A 19,065-nucleotide genomic window follows, 5' to 3' on the forward strand; every position below is an offset into this window, starting at 1 on the left:
GAAAGAGTCCAAAAACAAAAACTGGGATGGAGTTTCAAATCCACATTATAAAGCAAAATCTGTAGCATTCTGTATAAATCCTTTATTCTCACAGCAAACGCTGTGGACACACTAAGCCCTTGGCGTCAGCAGCTGTGGCACCGCCGCTGTGTTCACTGCAGGACGTCCGTGGGGGTGGAGTTAACAGGTTCTAGCTTGGTTTGTTACTGGTGATTGGTTATGCTTTTAACCGCACCTTATTTTTTAGGTGATGGTAATAGACCGTTTATCCTCAAAGAGGCTTAATGAATAGAGATGAAAAGGGCAGGATTCAGCTCAGACCGTGGAGTTCAATCCTGGTCCTAGCAGTCTCGCCTGTCGACTTTGGGGCCGCGTACCTCCCCTGTCCCACCAGGTCCTCCCTCACGTGACATGCATGCCTGACAAGATAGACGACAGCCTCCTCACAGGACTCTGGGAAGATGGAAGGGGTGGATACGGGAGGAGCAGAAGAGCTGCCACACAGGGAGGGTGCAGGCTCTAGGAGCTGCTGTCGTGTAGTCCAGAATACCAGGACATGGGCCCTGTGGTCTAGGCTCAGACCTCACGGCCGAGGCAGTGAGCAAGGGAATCAGGTGGTCACTGGCGGACCTGTTCGCACTTTTCCAGAGGACTCCTGCGGGCTGAGGCGTGTGAGCGCAAACCTCGCGCACACCCACGCATCTCCGAGGAAACCCCCCGTGTGCTCTCAGCTGCTCACTGATTTCGTTATGACTGCTTCTCTGATGTATTCTCTTTGTGTGAACTATATAATAATGTTAATTTCTCAGCTCGGCATTCTTCTTAGGGAGGAAGTTTTCTGTGTGTGGCAAGTTCTCAAGGACAAAGGAAGAAAGAAATAATTGAATCAAATCCAGCCCTCAAGAGGTCATTATCAAATAACGTGGTCAGAAAAAGAAAACTGACAGCAACTCATACCTCTAGCCAGAATATGACTTTATTTACTATTTCTTGTTTGTATTCACTGGTTTGATTGGATTCAAAAGTCAAGTAATGAATCCGTATGTGGGAAAGGAAAGTTTGACAGTGACTTGTTTGGACAAAAGTACTTTGAACCTTTCCATAATTTTTAAATAGGCTTATATTTTAAAGATAATAAAAAGAGGGAAAAATGGTCTCCCATTTAAAACTTGTTGGCTGCATGGAACAGGTGCAGTTGCAGCAGAGAGGCGGGGCTGGTCACGGTTACTCAGCAGGGCTGGGGACAGACAGGCAGGGTGCTCTGCACTGGGCTGATGACACGCCGAGCAAGGAGCGCCGTCCGCCCCGAGGCGACTGCAGCTATCTGACCTCACTTTGAGGAAGTCCCGGCATGGCCACTGATCTCAGTCAGGGTGACAGCGGAGATAACTCATGGAACAATTTCACAGCCAAGTTTCACATTTCTGTCTCTCAGCACATATACTCAGTCTATCGCCTCCCCTACAAAAATAGGTAAATTAAAAAGTATGATAATTCTTTTCCTATTCTAACATAACCACCCTTTTGAAGCAAATACAAATGGCCTATACTTTGCGAGAGGGTACCCTATGGAATAAAAAATATCTATTTTTACTTTAAGTAATGGAAAATTTCCCATATACACAGATGTAGAGACACTGTAATGAACTCCATTTCCCAGTTTCAACAACTGCCAACATATGGCAAATATATCTAGATTCCCACCCCCTTCTCTTCATCTGGGATGGTTTTGAAACAAATCCTAAATATATAAGCACTCTACCAGTATCACACTTAAAAACTCTCAAAGATTCCCTAATCCTCACTAATAGTATTTCTCCAATTATATCATGTTATTTTGTGATTGATTGATTCAAATCAGGATCACAATAAGGTCCACACATCGCATTTGTTTGGTCTTTGTTCTCATAATCTATGAGTTCCTCGTTTTTTGCCCCTTTGTTGAAGATCCTAATTTATTTTTCATCTTTGCTGTTAATGTTTTTGACAGTGATTGATGATCACCGCCCACAGTCATTATTTCATTCAAGGGATTTAAAAAGCAGTGATATTCTAAGTTCATCATCATCAGTTCATCAGTTACTAACTGTATTTTTTCTAAAAAGATAACATTTTCCTCATCAATTACTTGTACAGCTGGAGATACAGTTTGCAAAGGAAAGGCAGAAAAACATGCTTGAGTCTTTCCCTTCATGTGCCGGTTTTCAGAATGCTGAGTCGAATTCCTAACATTCTCCAAAGTTACTGATTTTGTAGCAGTATTACAGACCCATAGAACTGCAACACTGTTCTCGCTTATGGAAGTCCACCAAAGGTGGCTCAGAGTCTTTGGCTTCTTCGCGCTTGGTGACTGAAGACACTCCAGTTTTGGCATAGGTATTTCCTGCCCCAGCCCTGGAGCTGTTTCTCCAAGAGGAAGCTTTTCCTTCAATTGGCAAGTGATCCTAAGAGGCCAAGATCTGAATGCCTGGGGGAGCTTATTGCTCTTCGGTTAGCTGCCAGATATGGAGGTAACAGTAATGTCACAGAGAAGAGGCCCTGACCACCCACTAGCACCTCTTATGTATGAGGAAGTGTGTAAAGTATACAGGGCACAATAATTTCCATCACTTGAAAACTGCTTAAATAAAAATTAAATTTAGATCCATGACATCTAGAGTCAGTTTCAGGATAGCTTAATACCTGACACAAAGAAACAGAAGAGAGAAACGCTTCATGTGAGGCTGAATTCAATGAACTGATGTCTGTGAGGCCTAGAGACATCTGACAGATCACAAATGCCTCCTGAGAGTCATGTCGCAGCGCCTCCCATATAAGGAAGCTGGGGAGCTGACTGAAACGACACTGCAGCTCCTTCCTATTTAATCCTCATACTCCAATTTCACTTCAATTTTTTTCTCTAAAATATAAAGGTAATTTGTGATTAAACTACAGTAATTTTTTGTGCATCTGCAGAGACTGGCAGCAAAGCAAGAATTTACTGCTAGTCTGTATCTGAAGACTACCTTAAAAATGACTAAAGGCTACTACTATTAATATATGTGATTAAAGTAATAATAATGAAATATTTCTTGGATGCTTACTCTGTCAGGGATCGACAAACCTCCACATGCCCACTGTTAACAGGACTTCCGGCCTCGGCTCTCTCCTTCTCCTCGTCACTCTTCAAGGCAGCCAGAGGACACTGGCGCCCTCATGGCTTGTTTTCGGCACCTGGCCTGCCGGGGACCGCCTCCTGCTGGGTACACTGTGGGAGCTGCCCAGGTGCCCAGCTGGGCCCAGGCTGCACTTCGGCTTCGGCTTTGGCTCTGGCTGCAGCTGCTCCAAGGCAGGTGGGGCCCTAGTTTGGGATCGGAGGCCACAGAGAGGCCACTCAAGCAGGTGGAGAGCTCATGGGACAAAATCTGGTTCAACTCAATTAAATGACCAGGAAACCAGGTAGTTAAAGGATGAGCTGACACAACACATTTACTGAATACAATTTAGACAGTGGGGGCACCTGGAGGGGACATCACTGCTAAGAACCTGAGCAATGCTAACAGGCCGTTGTTCCTATTTCTGGATGAAGGCCCAATTAATCAAGCAAAATGAGGTAATTGGGGTTATCTCTATGTAATATGTTTTAAATAACTTCACATGAATCACTGAATTTCACATGTGGGAGGCAGGCCCCGGTCAGGCAGCCGGGCCCCATGGCTGCGGCAGTGAGCACTATCTAGAGGCTCCGAGACTATTCCGTGTTAGAATCAAAATGTAAAAGTTGCTAAAGAATTGTGCTGGAACTTAATAATTTATATTTACTCTTTATATTCTAGAACCATTGTCCTAAGAAAGCAGTTTAATATACAGGTCCAGCAGAAGGAACTCCTGCTTGAGTGCGGTTGGTAGAGTAATAATACAGGTATAATAATTTATAGTTTTAATTTGAACATTTTGCCTAAAATGTCATATGGTATGCTAAGTGTGATATTGTTATGTTACAGAATTACATGCTTATGATTTTGTAATAAAAAGGACACATTATTTGTGCTGGATCCCGTATATGTTACAATGTAAAACACAGGCCCATATAGGTAATTACTAGTTATTTTTTCAGTTTTGGACTATTATTTCTGTGAAATAGTTGAGGCCAGCAGTAAAGATTTTAGAGTTTTTGAGGAAACAATCTTTAAAAGTTTTTAAAAATTATTTATTGATTTGAGAGAGAGCGAGCCATCGATTTGTTGCTCTACTTACTGATGCCTCCATTGGTTGCTTCTTGTATGTCCCCAGACCAGAATCAAACCCACAACCTCGGTGCATCAGGGCGGTGCTCCAACTAAATGAGCTACCCGGCCAGGGCAAAGGGAACAATTTTAGTGGCTATTTATGGATCATAAATAGTTGGCAAAATATGCATTTGAATGTAAACCAAAATTAACATGAATTAAATTATCTAAATGATGCCAGATACTTAAAAAGAGAAGATCTGTATTAGAAAATGTTCGGCTTCCGTATCCAGGCATACCCACTAGACTCCACCCACCCTTTCCTTCCTCTCTCCCTCTCTTTCTCACGCACATTGCAAGAATGCATACAGCTCAGTATACTACAGCATATAAACACGAACTGTGACAGGGAATCAGTCACTTAATTCTTTAGTTATAAACAGATTGTCTACTGGGATCTTCCTTCATCTCAGCCATAGGTTAACTAGGTTGAAACAAAACTATTTAAAATAGAACTACATGTACTATACTAGCCAATATCACTGCAGTATATTCCTTCTGCCCTGCTCCTGTCTTTGAAACTGAAGTCAACCCTGCCAGTTCCTCCCCCTACACCTGCAGTGTATGTGACCTCAGGCGGACCTGAGGACCCTGTTGACATCTACGCACCAGTGGCCCCCATCTCTGTTTGTAGCCTCTGTGTTTCTCTTAGCAGACACGGGCAGCCAGGGGCTCCCTGGCTCCCTCTACTTGAAGATCCAGTCATGGATCACTCAAAACGTTAAAGCATATCTATCTGCACCATCCTTCCACAATTCGTCCTGCCTTTTGTCTCTCACTCAAAAAAGGCACCATTGCTATCCATCGATTTAAGCCAGAAACTTTAAGCTACGTTTTTTCACTTTCTTCACCCTGAGCATTCAGTTGGCTGCCAATCTGTAGGTTCAACCTCATCAACACTGCTCGAATCCACTCCTTCCTGGACCTGCCAGCCCTTAGTTCAGGCTTCGATCAATCCTCTCTCAGATTGTTGCGTGGAGTCCTAAGTCCTTTCTACCTGTCCAGCCTTCCCCAAACCCACCTGGGCCTCCATACTAGAGTTCTCTTCCGGTGATGTGAACCTTTCAATTGCCCCCCTTCCCTGTGGTCATAACCATGTGCAAGTTCTGGTGCCCAGCTCCCGCCCCCATGGCTCACTCAGGCAACCAATAGGGGCTGTTTCCAGGACATAGCATGTTCTCTTGCAATCAGTTTCTCTGAACACACTGTTCTCTCTAAGAATGCCCATTCTCTTGTTATGGAGCTAATGTGTACTTGAACTTCAAGATCCAGATAAACTTTAAGACTCAGATACAGTGACATTTCCTTTCCGAAGCCCCTGCCCGACCCGTGTTAGCAGTCCTGTCTCTCCTTTCCCACAGCCCCGATGGACTGCCATGTCAGCACCCAGGGGGATGTCCTGGCTGTCTTGCTCATCTGCTTCCCCGATTACACTGCGAAGCGGGGGACTGAGTGTGACCGTGCGGCCCCTGTGGCTAACACACAGGCTGTCCAAACTGTGGTCTCCAATGCTCATCCCGTTCACTCTACTAAAATTATTGCTGCATCAGAGACCTTTTGTTAATATCTATCGATCTTGCTCTCTATCCATCTATCATAATAAAAATGAAAACTGAGAATTTAAAAATAATTTAAAGTAATAACAACCCAATTACATGTTAACACAAATAATGCAATTTTGTTGAAAAGAGGCTGTATTTTCTAAAACAAAAATTTATTGGTAAGAGTAGTAGTTCTTTATGTTTTTGCAAATTGCACTAATGTCTGGTTTTATAGAAGATAGCTATATTCTGATTTTAAGAAACAAGTGGTGGTTTCTTAAATATGAGATACACTGAGATGAAATGTAGAATCTAAAACCATATCTATAAAGTTTTTACACTATGTTACATTAAAACCCATTGTATTTCAATGAATCCTTTGCCCATGGGTGATGATATGGTAGCATCTTGCATTTTTTAACAAGCTTAGTCCACTGAATTATGCAGACCTTCCAAATTTCAACACATTTATTTACATAATATAAAAAGTCACATTAATTAATACTACCACTTGTCTGATCAGAAAACTCTTTAAATATTATGAGACTATTAAACTCACAGTAGTGGATATAATTTTTTCAAAATTTTAATATTTACTTGAAATTTTAGATTTTACCATTGGCAACAAGTACTGTCAACTATTTTCCTTGAAGTGACAGCTCATTTGATTCATTTTTGAGAAAACACCTGTAAAACTCCCAGTTGAATAACCAAAGTTTATCTATTAGTAGTTTTTTCAAGTACAAATGGCCTTTGCTGAAAAAAAGCAGCCAGTTTAGTGTGCATTTGAATAAGTGCTCTCCTTTTACTCAAGACAAGCATCCTGCTTTAGCATGAAAACAAAAACTTATGTATACCTAACACTACACACAGAATATTAAAGGGATGTATACGCAGGCCAAAGATTTAATGAAATTATTTGGCTTTTTAAAAAAAATTATTTATTTTTTAATTATAGTTGACACACAATATTATATTAGTTTCAAGTTTACAACCCAATGACTAGACATTTATATACTATATTTTGCTTTATATAATACACCCCTTTTTGCCCAAATTTTTGAGGCAAAAATAGGGGTCCACATTATACATGGGTAGTACCTGAAATACCTTGTATCTGTTCTTCTGTTTGTAATTATTTTGTTACATAAAATTTCTTGTACAATATACTCAAAAATAAATGCTAAAATTCCTTTATAATCCAAAAAACAGGTATCTAAATATAAATAAATAAATACATAATTGAATTAAAAAATTAAAACAAAAGATTTTTTTCCCTGAAAGTTTGGGCCAAAAACTTGGGTGTGTATTATACATGAAAAATACGGTAATTTATGAAGTGATTCCCCCAATAATTCTAGAACCCAGCTGACACCTTACATACTTATTACAGTATTACTATTACTCCCTCTAACTATTCTTTAACTACCAATTTGTGCTTCTTAACCCCTTTACCTGTTTACCCATCTCCTTAGGATCTGGTAACTATCAAAATGTTCTCTGTATCTATGAGTTTATTTCTTCTCTGTTTGTTTGTGTTTTTTTTAGATTCCACATATAAATGAAGTAATATGGTATACGTCTTTCTCTGTCTGACACATTTTACTCAGCACAATATCCTTTTAGCATAATCCACCCATGGATTGCAAATGGCAAGATTTGCATTCTTTTTAATGGCTGAGTCATATTCTATTATATGTATGTACCACCTTTTCTTTATCTAGTAATCTATTGATGGGCACTTGGATTTCTTCCATATCTTGGTTACTGTAAATAATGCTGCAATGAGCATACAAATGCATGTTTTTTTGAATTAGTGTTTGGGTTTCTTTGGATAAATACCCAGAAGTGGAAATGCTAGGTCCTTGGATGTCTCTTGGTATAGCCTTTGTTTTAAAGGCTATTTTGTCTGGTATAAATATTGCTCCCCCAGATTTTCGTTTGTTTTCATTTGCATAAAATATCCTTCTCTATTTCTTTACTTTCAGTCTCTGTGTGTCTTTCAAGCTGAAATGAGTCTCTTATAGACAGCATATGTAAGGGTCATATATTTTTTTTTTATCCATTCAGCTACTCTGTCTTTTGATTAGAGTGTATAATCCATTCACATTTAATGTAACTGTTCATAGGTATGTACTTACTGCCATTTTATTATTAAGTGTGTTATTTTTTTCCTTCTTCTTGAAGAAGTCCCTTTAACTTTCTGGTAATACTGGTTTGGTGGTAATGAATTTCTTTAGCTTTTTCTTGCCTGAAAAGCTCTTTGTCTATTCTTCAATTCTCAGTGAGAGTTTGCTGGGTAGAATAATCTTGGTCCTAGCTTTTCATCAGTGTAAATATTTCATGCCAGTCCCTCCTGGCCTGAAAATTTTCTGTTGAGAAATCAGCCGACAGTCCTATGGGAACTCCCTTGTAGGTAACTTAACAGCTTTTCTCTTGCTGCTTTTAAGATTCTCTCTTTGTCTTTAACCTTTGACATTTTAACTATAATGTGTCTTGGTGTGGGCCTCTTTGGGTTCATCTTGTTTGGGACCCTTTGTGCTTCCTGGGCTTGTGTGTCTATTTCTTTCAGCAGGTTAGGGAAGTTTTCTGTCATTATTTCATCAGATAGGTTCTCATTCCCTTGCTCTCTCTATTCTTCTTCTGATGCAAATGTTTGTAAGCTTGATATTGTCTCAGAGGCGCCCAAAACTATCCTCATTTTTTGAACTGTATTTTTCTTTTTCATGTTCTGATTGTGTTTTCTGCTACCTTATCTTTCAAAAAACTGATTCAGTCCTCTGCTTCATCTAATCTGCTGTTGATTCCCTCCAGTGTATTCTTCATTGCAGTTATTGTATTCTTTATTTTTGATTGGTTCTTTTTTTATATTTTCTATCTCCAATTGTATGTTTCTTCTCTCTTTGCTGAAGTTATCAGTCAGGTCATTGGGCATCCTTATAATCAGTGTTTTAAACTCTGCATCTGGAAGATTGTCTTCATGTGTTTAATTCTTTTTCTGAGGTTTGTTTTTGTTGTTGTTTTTGTTGCTGCTGTTCTTTCATTTGAAGCATTTCTTGTCTCCTCATTTTGGCTGCCCCTTCCCCATGTTTGTTTCTGTGTAGTAGGTAGATTTGCTATGTTTCCTGGTCTTGGTAGAGTGGTCTTAGATAATAGGTGTCCCATGGGGTCCAGTGCCACAGTTTCCCTGGTCATTTGTACTCCAGGTAGATCCCTTGAGTTGTAGTTGAGCCTTGATTGTTGTTGACCTGTCATTTGGACAGATAGACCTTCAGACTACTTGGCTGTGAGGACTGGCCATGACTACAGCGGAGGCATTGCTGGGCAGAAGTTGACCCTACAGAGCAGCATTCACTCAAGCAGGGCTCTGGTGACTGCCAAGTCTGCCCTTCGAGTGTGTTACTTGTGGAAGTGGTGGGCAGTACTCTGTTGTGGTCTGAAGCTGGCCAGTGGGTGTGTTCATTCTGGGGCCTCTTGGGCCAAGCTCAGCTGCTGCCTGTGCCCTGCCTGGTGCCACTTCATATGATCTACAAAGTGATCTGCAGATGGCTTCCATTTGTGTTGGGCTTGGAGGTGCCTAGGAGAGCCTACGTTGCAAACTGAGACTCGCTGGCACTAGTACAAGGCTTGGGGCTGCTTAGCAAGAGGTACAAAACATGCTGAGACTAATGTTGCTTGTTTGGGTTTTGTGAACCTTGGAGAGATTTTAGTAAAGTCCAAAGCATGAGCCAAAATAGGTCATTTATATTAAAAAGCCACTGGAAGTGGCTTGGGTGGGACCACGGCTTGGCTGGGGCAAGGTCTCAGGGGATCAGGGCTGGTTGCACAGCGATGGCCAGATTGATGGAGTCCCAGATTGGGTAAAAAGGGATGGCAGGACAAGGGGGTCATGCTATTTTTGGTCAAAAGCTGTTGAATACTCAGCACAGTGTGGGCAGGTGCACTTGTAAATCACCCATCATGAAATGAGCAAACATGTTGAGCCTTCAAAAAAAAATTCACTGATGCCAAACGCAGCCTCTCACAGCAACGCCAGCTGGTGCACTGGTGCAGATGGGCTCCTAGAACACTCACCCAGCAGGGGAGGCCTGTGCTACAAGGGGTCCGCCCTCCAGAGAAAATTCCTGTTTTTTTGGGTCCCCCTTCATATGTCCTGAGAGAAGCATAGTGACTGCTCCACATGGGAAACCCTTCCTACAACAGGCAGAGTGGAGACAACTCTTTAATCATGCTGACATTATGTGAAAAGGAAGCAGTATGTAAATTAACCTGGTCAGGGTGCTCCCTCTTTAAGAAAGGTATTGATTGTTGTCTCGTATTTTTTCAGTGTAACAATTGTTATCTTGGAAAGTTCACCAAGGAGATTTCAAAGGCAGCAAGAATTCCTGACAAAATACTATGTAAGTATATCAGTGCAGTGTGGGTAAGGGGTTCTTGTCCTAGGATTGTCAGGCTGTGCGGCACAAACTGAACAGATGTGTGCAACGAACTGCCCACGCTAGGGGAAGCTGCGTGGAGAGCTTCCCTGTCCAGGGAGGTTCGGGCGGCCTTAAGGAAGCGTGCGCCACGCGCTCAGTGCTGAGAGCGTACGGGGAGGCTGGGTTTTCCTCCTCCTTCTCCGATACCTCTCTCATGGAGTCTTAAAAGGTCACATTGACTCTTGCTGATCTGTGGAGGCTGAGCAACCAATTAAATTACTTTCATTATAAGAGCACACACAGCCAAATACTTTTTATAGCACACAATTCTAAATTTATAATAAGCATCAGGAAAAAGTAGCACAAAAGCTTCTTAAAATTAAATAGGGACTTTTAAACAATTGGTGATACCAAAAAAAGGTCAGAAAGAGTGTCTTACTGTTAAGGGTTCAATTGGCAAAAAAATTATGAACCTGACATTCTGAAATTAGAGAACATTTTAATATCCATTCTTTTGGGCTTAGGCAAACAACTCGGAATAACAATTACATCCAAACAGAAGATGAAGATCTTCAAAGAAGGATTACCTTCAAAACAGACTTACTTCTTCACCTAAGATTCATATTCACTCATTATAGGACCTTATAGACACTGAGAGCTGGCTGTGTGCCAAGTACATGGAGGGTGCTTTATTTGGATTTTACCATTTGATCTTCACAATAACTTTATGAAGCAGGCACTGTTAGATACCTGTCATACAGTTAACAAGACTGTGGCGTAACGTTGAACTACTGTGTGTGAAGTGACTGAGGCAGTGAGTGAGGAGGCTGATCCTCAAGCCCAGGTCGCTGGCTCTTGACGGAGCATTCTCAACTGTTCTCGCTTCCAGCAGCCTTCCAGAACATCTACATTCTCTGCTGCATTATTGTTAATTCAGAAAAAAGTATCTAATAAGCACTGCTATCTATCAGGCCCTGCAAGATGCTGGCATTATGATAATAAATAAGAAGTTACTCTCCCCCCCACACAAATCCCCAGCTTCACCAGCACCTCATTTCTCCAAGTTGGTTTGGTACATATTTACTGTCATGTCTGTGTCCACAGAAGGAAAAGCAAAACAAAAATTCTCCAGTATTTTACACTCAGTCACAAACAGAATTACTGCCCACTGATTCAGCCAAGTGTTTTGTGCACAAGCTATCCCCATGTTTCTTGTAAAGAATCAGGAAAGTAGCTTTTGATGCCATAAAGGTGAATTCTAGTCCCAAATTCTTGGTTCAACCACTTAGCAGACCAGTCTAGATAAAAGAAGATACTTTAAAACTTCATATATCAAGTTTTCATAAAATTCATATTTTTCATTAAAGTATATGGGTGTGACATTTTTAAAAAGGTAAATCAGACTCAGTCAAAATATAAGAAAATTAAAAAAAAAATTAAATGGCAAACAAATGAGGCCTAGCTTAGGAATATGGCACATTAACTCCATGAGTATTATAAATTTACCATCACTTTTCATTCAAAATTTCAGTGCCAATATGGACATCATTTTTAAACAGAGGTAAAACATACATTACTCACAATACACCAAAATTACATATTAGAATGACAAATTACATATTCATAATACCTACACAAGAAACTGTAATAGTTAATATACTAGATCAGAGGTTATCAAACTTTACTAATTAAAGAGTTAAGAATTTCTATTTCACAGCCTCTGTTGCAACTGCTCAATTCTGCCATTTTAGCATAAAAGCAGTCATGAACAATGTGCAAACAAATGAGCACAGCTTGTTTCAATAAAACTTTATTGACAAACACAGGCAGAGGGCCATGGTTTGCTGACCCTTGTGAGATACTGCAGGAGTATGAAAGAGTTTAAAGACATTTACACTATATTTTTTAGTAATATTCTATAATACTGTTCAATATATTTTTAAAAAGGGAAAATGTGTACATCTCAATAACCAAGCTGCATATTTACAATTTGAATTCAAACCCACAGTGCTTTATTGTTGTTGTTTTGCTTTTTTCACTTTTTGCTCAATCCACCTCTACCCCCTTGAAATAGTTGGCAATTTCCAGGCTGAATTTTAGGGCCAAGAAATCTTCCTAAAATATTTAGCCAAACAACAAAACTCTCATTACTGCTGGTTAAAGAATTAAAAACTCATTATCTGACTCTCAGGCAGCCAATCAACAGCATTTAATTATTGGTCAAAAAGTCTTCTTTTCTAAGCACAGTAAGAATTCACACTTGTAAGAATTTCGTGCTCATCAAGAAGCTTAAAATCTTCATTTATGCTGTGAAACATTTGGCATGAAAAGTATGACCATCTATGGAAACAGCTGGCACATTCAGTGACAGGGAACAAAAAGCACATCAGGGGTTACAGGGTGGAATTACTCTACCATATAAAAATGTATGCCCTAGTATATTTTAGTAACATAGAATATACTTTATCTGCATTCATCGTAAGTAGAAGTATTTTCAGTTTTAGTTATGTATTTATATTTGTACCTAACATGTTTATTCACTGAATTTACAATGTTTTGGAAAAAAATGGTAAGTAATATACTTCCTGTTTATTTTCCAAGCCTCAGTATAATTATTATGATGATAAAAAAGTGAAGTATATTAGTATTATACTACAAAAAGAAAGAAAGCATGGTGCCATTGATCCACAGACAGTGATAAAGCTAGAATTTTTCTAACTGGAAAATAATTTTTATGAAATAGTTGTCTAAGTAATTTCCAAAGTGCAAAATACATTCTGAAAGGGAAGTATGTTAGGAAGGGGGCAGAAGCAGATCCAAGGGGATGCCTTCCTGAAACTCTCCCCCTCCACTTACGGGTGGCAGGCGGGTGGCACAGTGAGCACCGCGCCGCTGCAGACAGTGCTGAGAGGCGGTGGGGGCGAGGGGGGCAGCAAGATCGCACGTGAGGATAAGTGACAGGCCAGCAGCCAGGTACAGGGGCGATAAAAGCCTGAAATAAGGCCCTAGTATAAGAATGAGGAAAAGAACATAGAATTAGTAGCATTTAGGTGGTAAAACCACTGGGTCTTTTTAATTGATTACATGTGTGGGTTCACAGGAAGAAAGAGTAAGCAACTAGAAATTCTAGCTTAAATGACTTCGTGAGAAGTTGAGATATAACAAGCAAATTCAAGTGAATCAGGAAGAAAATTAAGAAACTCTCTTTGAGATATGCTTAGAACATTCATAGAGAGAAAATGCCAGATTGGTGACTCACCATTTTAAACTACCCTAATGTTAGCATTTATTAAATGCGCTCCTTGTACCAGGAACTGTGCTGAGCACTTTACAGGCAGAACCTCGTTCAACCTTCGCAAGGGCGCTACTGGTGCACCTGTTTTACAGGCAAGGGAATTAAAGTCTGGTGAGGTTAAGTTACTCTCCAAAACATACACAAATAAATGGCAAAGCCTGGACTGTAACCTATTACTTCATGTTCTAAAATTGTTTAACTACTACCATATCTTGTGATAATCAAGCAGCTCAATCTGAAGAACACTACCAAAAATATCGCTTTTGCCACAGGAGTACCACTCGGGCTTTGCCACTTGATAAGGAGAAACACGCAGGCTACCCTCCACCAGGAGCTCGACACGTTTCTGTAAATTGGAGAGGTTTTTAAGGACCGGAAGGTACTCCTACCCATCTAAGTCAGCATTCTTTTCAAGTCAGAAATGTCCCATTATCTACAAAGGCAGGGCTTCTGGCTTTGGCCAATACTGATATGGGTAGAGAAGGTGAGGCATATTTGTGGGTGTTCAACCCAACATGAAAATAAGGTATTGTACATCTTGGCTTTAGTGAATATCAGCTGAAGGCCAAAACAAGCACATTCATAAAATAGGGTTTGGTTCTAATTTCTTGTGGTGAAAGCCCCTGGATTTTTGGAAACTGAACCTTGTTGCAGTTATTTGGATCAGGTGGCAAGTCTACACCCTGGGGGCCTCATCCACATGTTCCAGAATCAGCAGAGGCTAAGTGGTCGTGAGAACACGGGGGCCCCCAAAGGGGCTGTATTAGCCCCAGGCCAGTGACACTGAGCACAGCAGTTCCTGGTCTCGCTCTTGAAACACCTCAAACAATTGGCATCAGCGGACAGGGATGCTGTTGAGTAACCTACATCCTACACACAATTGGAATAGTGAGACACTGGATGCAAAGGACACTGCCTGTGGCACCTACACATTGTCCAACCCACGTCGGCTGCTGTTGTGAGTTGCAGGAGTGTGGCTTAGGGACAGAAGCAGGGGAGCTGAACATTTGCCTAAATGTTGAGTGTGTCAGTCCTTACTGCCTGTTATGCATTTAAGAAATAAAGTTGAAAACCTAAAGTAGAAAATCTCATTCTGTTCATAGCATCTCTAGTAAAGATGATATAAATTACTGACCTTTCAAAGAAAAACATTGACAAGATAGTATTTTTTTTAAAGCTATGATTCCGTTACACTGTAGAAAACACTTTACTTTAACGTCATAATAAGCATCCATAGGAATCACTCAGGCACTGTCTTATGCTCACCGAAGGACACTGCTCCCCACACTGGGGTTCCTGGAAGGGGGCTGAGTGAGGATGCTGACCCAGCTGAAGTAACTACCTCTTCCTGACGCTGGGAGAGGCAGGTGTCCCTGACGCCACAGCTCAGCGGCATTTCTCGCATCACACAGAGGAAATGAGAGAGAAGGCAGAGAACACTGAGGGATTCGTAAGTCTCCACTGACTCCAAGGAGCAGTCTATGCATCAATGAGGAACTGTCAAGCTTCAATCAAAACAAATTAATATAGTGATAAGTCAACCAAACCTAGTTTGACTTTTTATTCCCCTTTGAAATTTTTATAATCTCTTAAGTGATATCTGCTCTATATCTACCCTGGAATGCATTTATATTTAAGAAACCAAAGTCAAAGAAATGGACCCAATACAGTACAATCATGTTTATGAATGCTCTTATAATAAATACATAGCATTTCTAGGCTAGAAAGAATTCATCTGAATGATCAGCATAAATGCCACTCTTGCATATGTCTATTTAGCTCTAAATGAAATGTATTATTTGTATAAAGTTGTATTTAACACTTTAAATAATGAAGATTCTTTACAACACAGGCACTGCCAACCATGCAGGTGTATCGCTCAGTGCGCTTAATGAGTAATCGCTCAGCGGAGGAAAACTAAAGTGAAGGCGTAGGAAGTGACTGAGCCAAGTCACAAGTCCAGGAGGCCAGGCAACAGTGTCAGGGCTGGGGCCTAAGTCTCCAGATTTTGTTATTTGTGTCCTGTTTACTGTTAAGCTGCAAGAGGAAATATTTTGTAAGTTGGTAAAAATAATACTCAATTGGGGGGTTGGGGGTGGGTGGCAATAATACCTGCTCACTCAACTAACTGGGTGCATGGGAGGGCTGTGCACACAGCCAGTGGGTGCCAGGAACATGTCCATCGGGTTCTTTTTGTTTCATCGGATCAAGTTAACTGAAACGAAGGCACATTTCACAGGAGTGGAAGAAATAGGTTTCAGCCAATCCTTTCAGCATTTTCCAGGTGGCTACATCTTTATAAATTGCCTGGCAAAATCAAGTGGTTCTACTGCTTCACAGACGTCTGCTGAACATTAAAAAAACTGAATGACATACAGGAGATCAAATATGTTGCATTGTATGTAAATGCTTGTTGCTTGAACCAAGAGTTGACTGACAATTGGAAATTAATTATTTTTTAATTTCTCTGGGGGCAGACCGGGCGGTGGGAGGTCGAGCTGGCCAAGCGCAGGGCCCTGGAGAGTCAGGGCCAGCCCAGGAGTGGGACCGATGCAGGTGGCTATGAGCAGCAGGGCCCAAAAAGAGGCGGTGCAGGCTGCGGCCTGGGAGTTCCTCAAGTTCGTGAAATGGGGCCCTCTCCTTTCCACGCTGTGGCCAAGGGTCACAGCTGCCTCCTCCAGACTGGCTTCTGTGAACTCAAGGAGATGGAAACCTGGGATATCAAGTCCGATAGCAAGTAGTTCCTGACCAGGAACTGCTCCACCATCACTGCTTTGGTGTCGGAGGCCAGTACTTTCCCGGCAATGGTTTTAGCCTCACTGGTGCTCCCATGGACAGCCCATGCCTTCAGGAGAAATGGCGATCCCACCACAGCCAGGTGGGCTTCCAGCAGATTGGTGTGGAGACCTATGGTGGTGGAATCTGGAGCACCTGGTTTGACCGTGACCTGGCCTTGGCTGGACGCATCATTGTCAAGTGCCCTACCTCAGGCTGGCTGGAGCAGCAGCTGGTGCACGTGGACTGGCCCATTCTTTGCATCCCACACCTGGCCATCCATCTGTAGCAAGCAAAATGTTCAAGAGAAGTTTGGACCCAACATGGAGATGCACTTAGTCCCTGTTCTTGTCACAGCAGTCCAGGAGGAGCTGGTGGAAGGGACTCCCGAGCCGGGGCCTCTCAGTGCTGCAGATGACCGGCACCCCTCGGACATCTTGGAGATGGAGCTCTGCCTTGCTGACACCCAGCCTGTGGTCTTGAGTGGCGCCTATGAGGAGTTCACCTTTGCCCCTTGACTGGACAACGTGTATAGCTGCCTCTGTGCCCTGCAGGCCTTAACCGACTTCTGCACAGCCCCTGCCTCCCTGGCTGTGGATCCCCACATGGACATGACTGCCCTCTATGCCAGCGAAGAGGTGGGGTCTGAAAGCGCCCAGAGGGCACAGTCACTGGTCACAGAGTTGGTGCTGCGGTGGATCTCGGCCTCATCCCAGCACCTGATGGCCTTCGAGGAAGCCATCCCCAAGTCCTACATGATCAGTGCAGATGTGGCCCATGCTGTGCACCCCAACTGCATGGACAAGGGTGAGGAGAACCACCGGCCCTTATTCCACAAAGGTCCTATGATCAAGGTGAACAGCAAGGAGCGCTATGCCTTGAATGCGGTATCAGAGGCTCTGATCCGCAAGGTGGACAACAATATCAGGGTGCCCCTGCAGGATCTCATGGTCCGGAATGACTCCCCCCGTGGAACCACCGTTGGACCTATATCTTAGCCCCTTGGCTGGGGCTGTGTGTGCTGGATTTAGGCAGGCCCCCACCGGCCATGAGCCCCATCTGGGAGGCAGACTATGCCACAGGAGTCCTCCAGACCATTGCCCTCTTCCAAGGTTTTTTTCTGAGCTTGCACCCTTCTCTGAGCCAAAACCTCTTAGTGGATTGAGGCCTCTTGGAAAAGTTTCTCTTGCACTTGAGAGGGGAATTTCTCAGCTGAGCTGAAGCTGGATTATTAAAGTGGATTTTCACTCAAAAAAAATTTTCATGGTCTGAAATGCCATTCCCTACTCTTTGTTGAGAGGACAGACTTTACCCATTTTTAAGGCCCATCTTAAAAATACTTCCTTGTTCTAAAAATCTGCCCCATCAGCTTGATTCCCTCCCTCACCTGCTGCAACATTTATTTTTTCATGAGACATTGTTGTATTTTTGCCTCTTTTGCATCTTCCTCCAGTTGTTCATGAGTGTATATAATACACATGAGTGCCTATAATCTCCAATCAGATTATATGCTTAACATGGTATTTCCCACGATAAAATGTTTTCATTTGGACTGATAATATATTAAAGGTTTTTTTCATTCTTTTTAATCTTTTAGGAGGGTAGTTTTTCTGGATGTCATTGAAATGTAACCTTCTATTTTGACCTGCTTTCAGTTTGAAATGGTAATGCCTGTTAATAAAATTTGTCGGTCATCCATGAGTTATGCATTCTTTATTGTTTTTAGAGTCCCTAAAGACATTAATGATTTCTTAATTAAAATGCCAATCCTCAGGTTGAATGCCACACTCATCATTTGATATGTTTCTTCCCACTTGCCCCTGAAAAACCTGGAATTCTGACCAAGCAGCTGCCCGAGCCAGGAGACAGTGGCCCTGCTGTGGGCCTCAGCCATTGCTCGGCCCACCCTCTGCCGCGAGCGTCCCTCCAGCCGGAGTTTCGCTCACAGAATTGGACGATGCTCATTCGCTGTGTCTGCTCTGAGAGCTTCAAGTGCACTGGGTTTTCTGAGAAACAGCCATCATTGTCCTGCATAGAATTTGGGCTTTTGACAGGTTACCTTCAGCTGGGTACTCCTTTAATTGGACCACTTGAATAAAATTATGAATATTTAAAATTTCACAGTATATAATTCTCGTATTACAATAATTTATGGAGATCCTTGTTAAAATTTATGTTCTTCTCAAATATATTTCAGTTGAGTGTAAATAAAACACAAATACAATTTTTAAATGCACATTGCCTGTCAACGAAATCACTCCATGCCATAAATGCTTAAAGAAGAAAATTTATTCACAGAGGAAAAAAATGCACTAATAAATTTACAGGGCTATCACTTGTTCTTGTTCTTATCCTCATTATGTGCAAGGAGATTTCCACTCGATCTCGTGTCAGGAGGTCTAACAACACTCACGATTTTCAACATGAATTACTTCAGACTGTTTTCCCTTCAAACATGTCTGCTTGTGCACTTATAGTAAAAGCTCTGGAAATGTAGTCATAGCACATCTACAAAGAAAATAATAGACACTCAAATGTCCAATGTCTCTACAGACACAACTCTTTAAGGCTTAGGATTAAGGATGTGGAAATATCGAGCACTTACAATGTGCTCACTTCAGCTCCTTATTCATGCGGAGTGTCTGCAAGGTGGACACATCCTGACTTGTGCTGTGGGAAGCTGGAGCCTAATGAACGAGGGCTTCACCATTTCATTTGCATAACCCAAGTTTCGCTTTTATACAACTTTTAATTCTATTTTAAACCTT

The 19,065-nt window shown here is 41.7% G+C and overlaps 1 protein-coding gene and 1 pseudogene across 1 annotated transcript in view; one reads left to right on the top strand and one right to left on the bottom strand.

Moving 5' to 3' along the window:
* CHRM3 (cholinergic receptor muscarinic 3) overlaps nt 1–19,065 on the bottom strand; it is a 327,469-nt gene that overhangs the window by 155,763 nt on the left and 152,641 nt on the right. The window lies entirely within an intron of this gene.
* LOC129079426 (aspartyl aminopeptidase-like) lies at nt 16,073–17,462 on the top strand (annotated as a pseudogene).

The sequence above is a fragment of the Pteronotus mesoamericanus genome, unplaced genomic scaffold (genome assembly GCF_021234165.1).
Source record: "Pteronotus mesoamericanus isolate MK-2021 breed Mesoamerican mustached bat unplaced genomic scaffold, CSHL_Meso_final contig_120, whole genome shotgun sequence".
In the NCBI taxonomy this organism is placed as follows: Eukaryota; Metazoa; Chordata; class Mammalia; order Chiroptera; family Mormoopidae; genus Pteronotus; species Pteronotus mesoamericanus.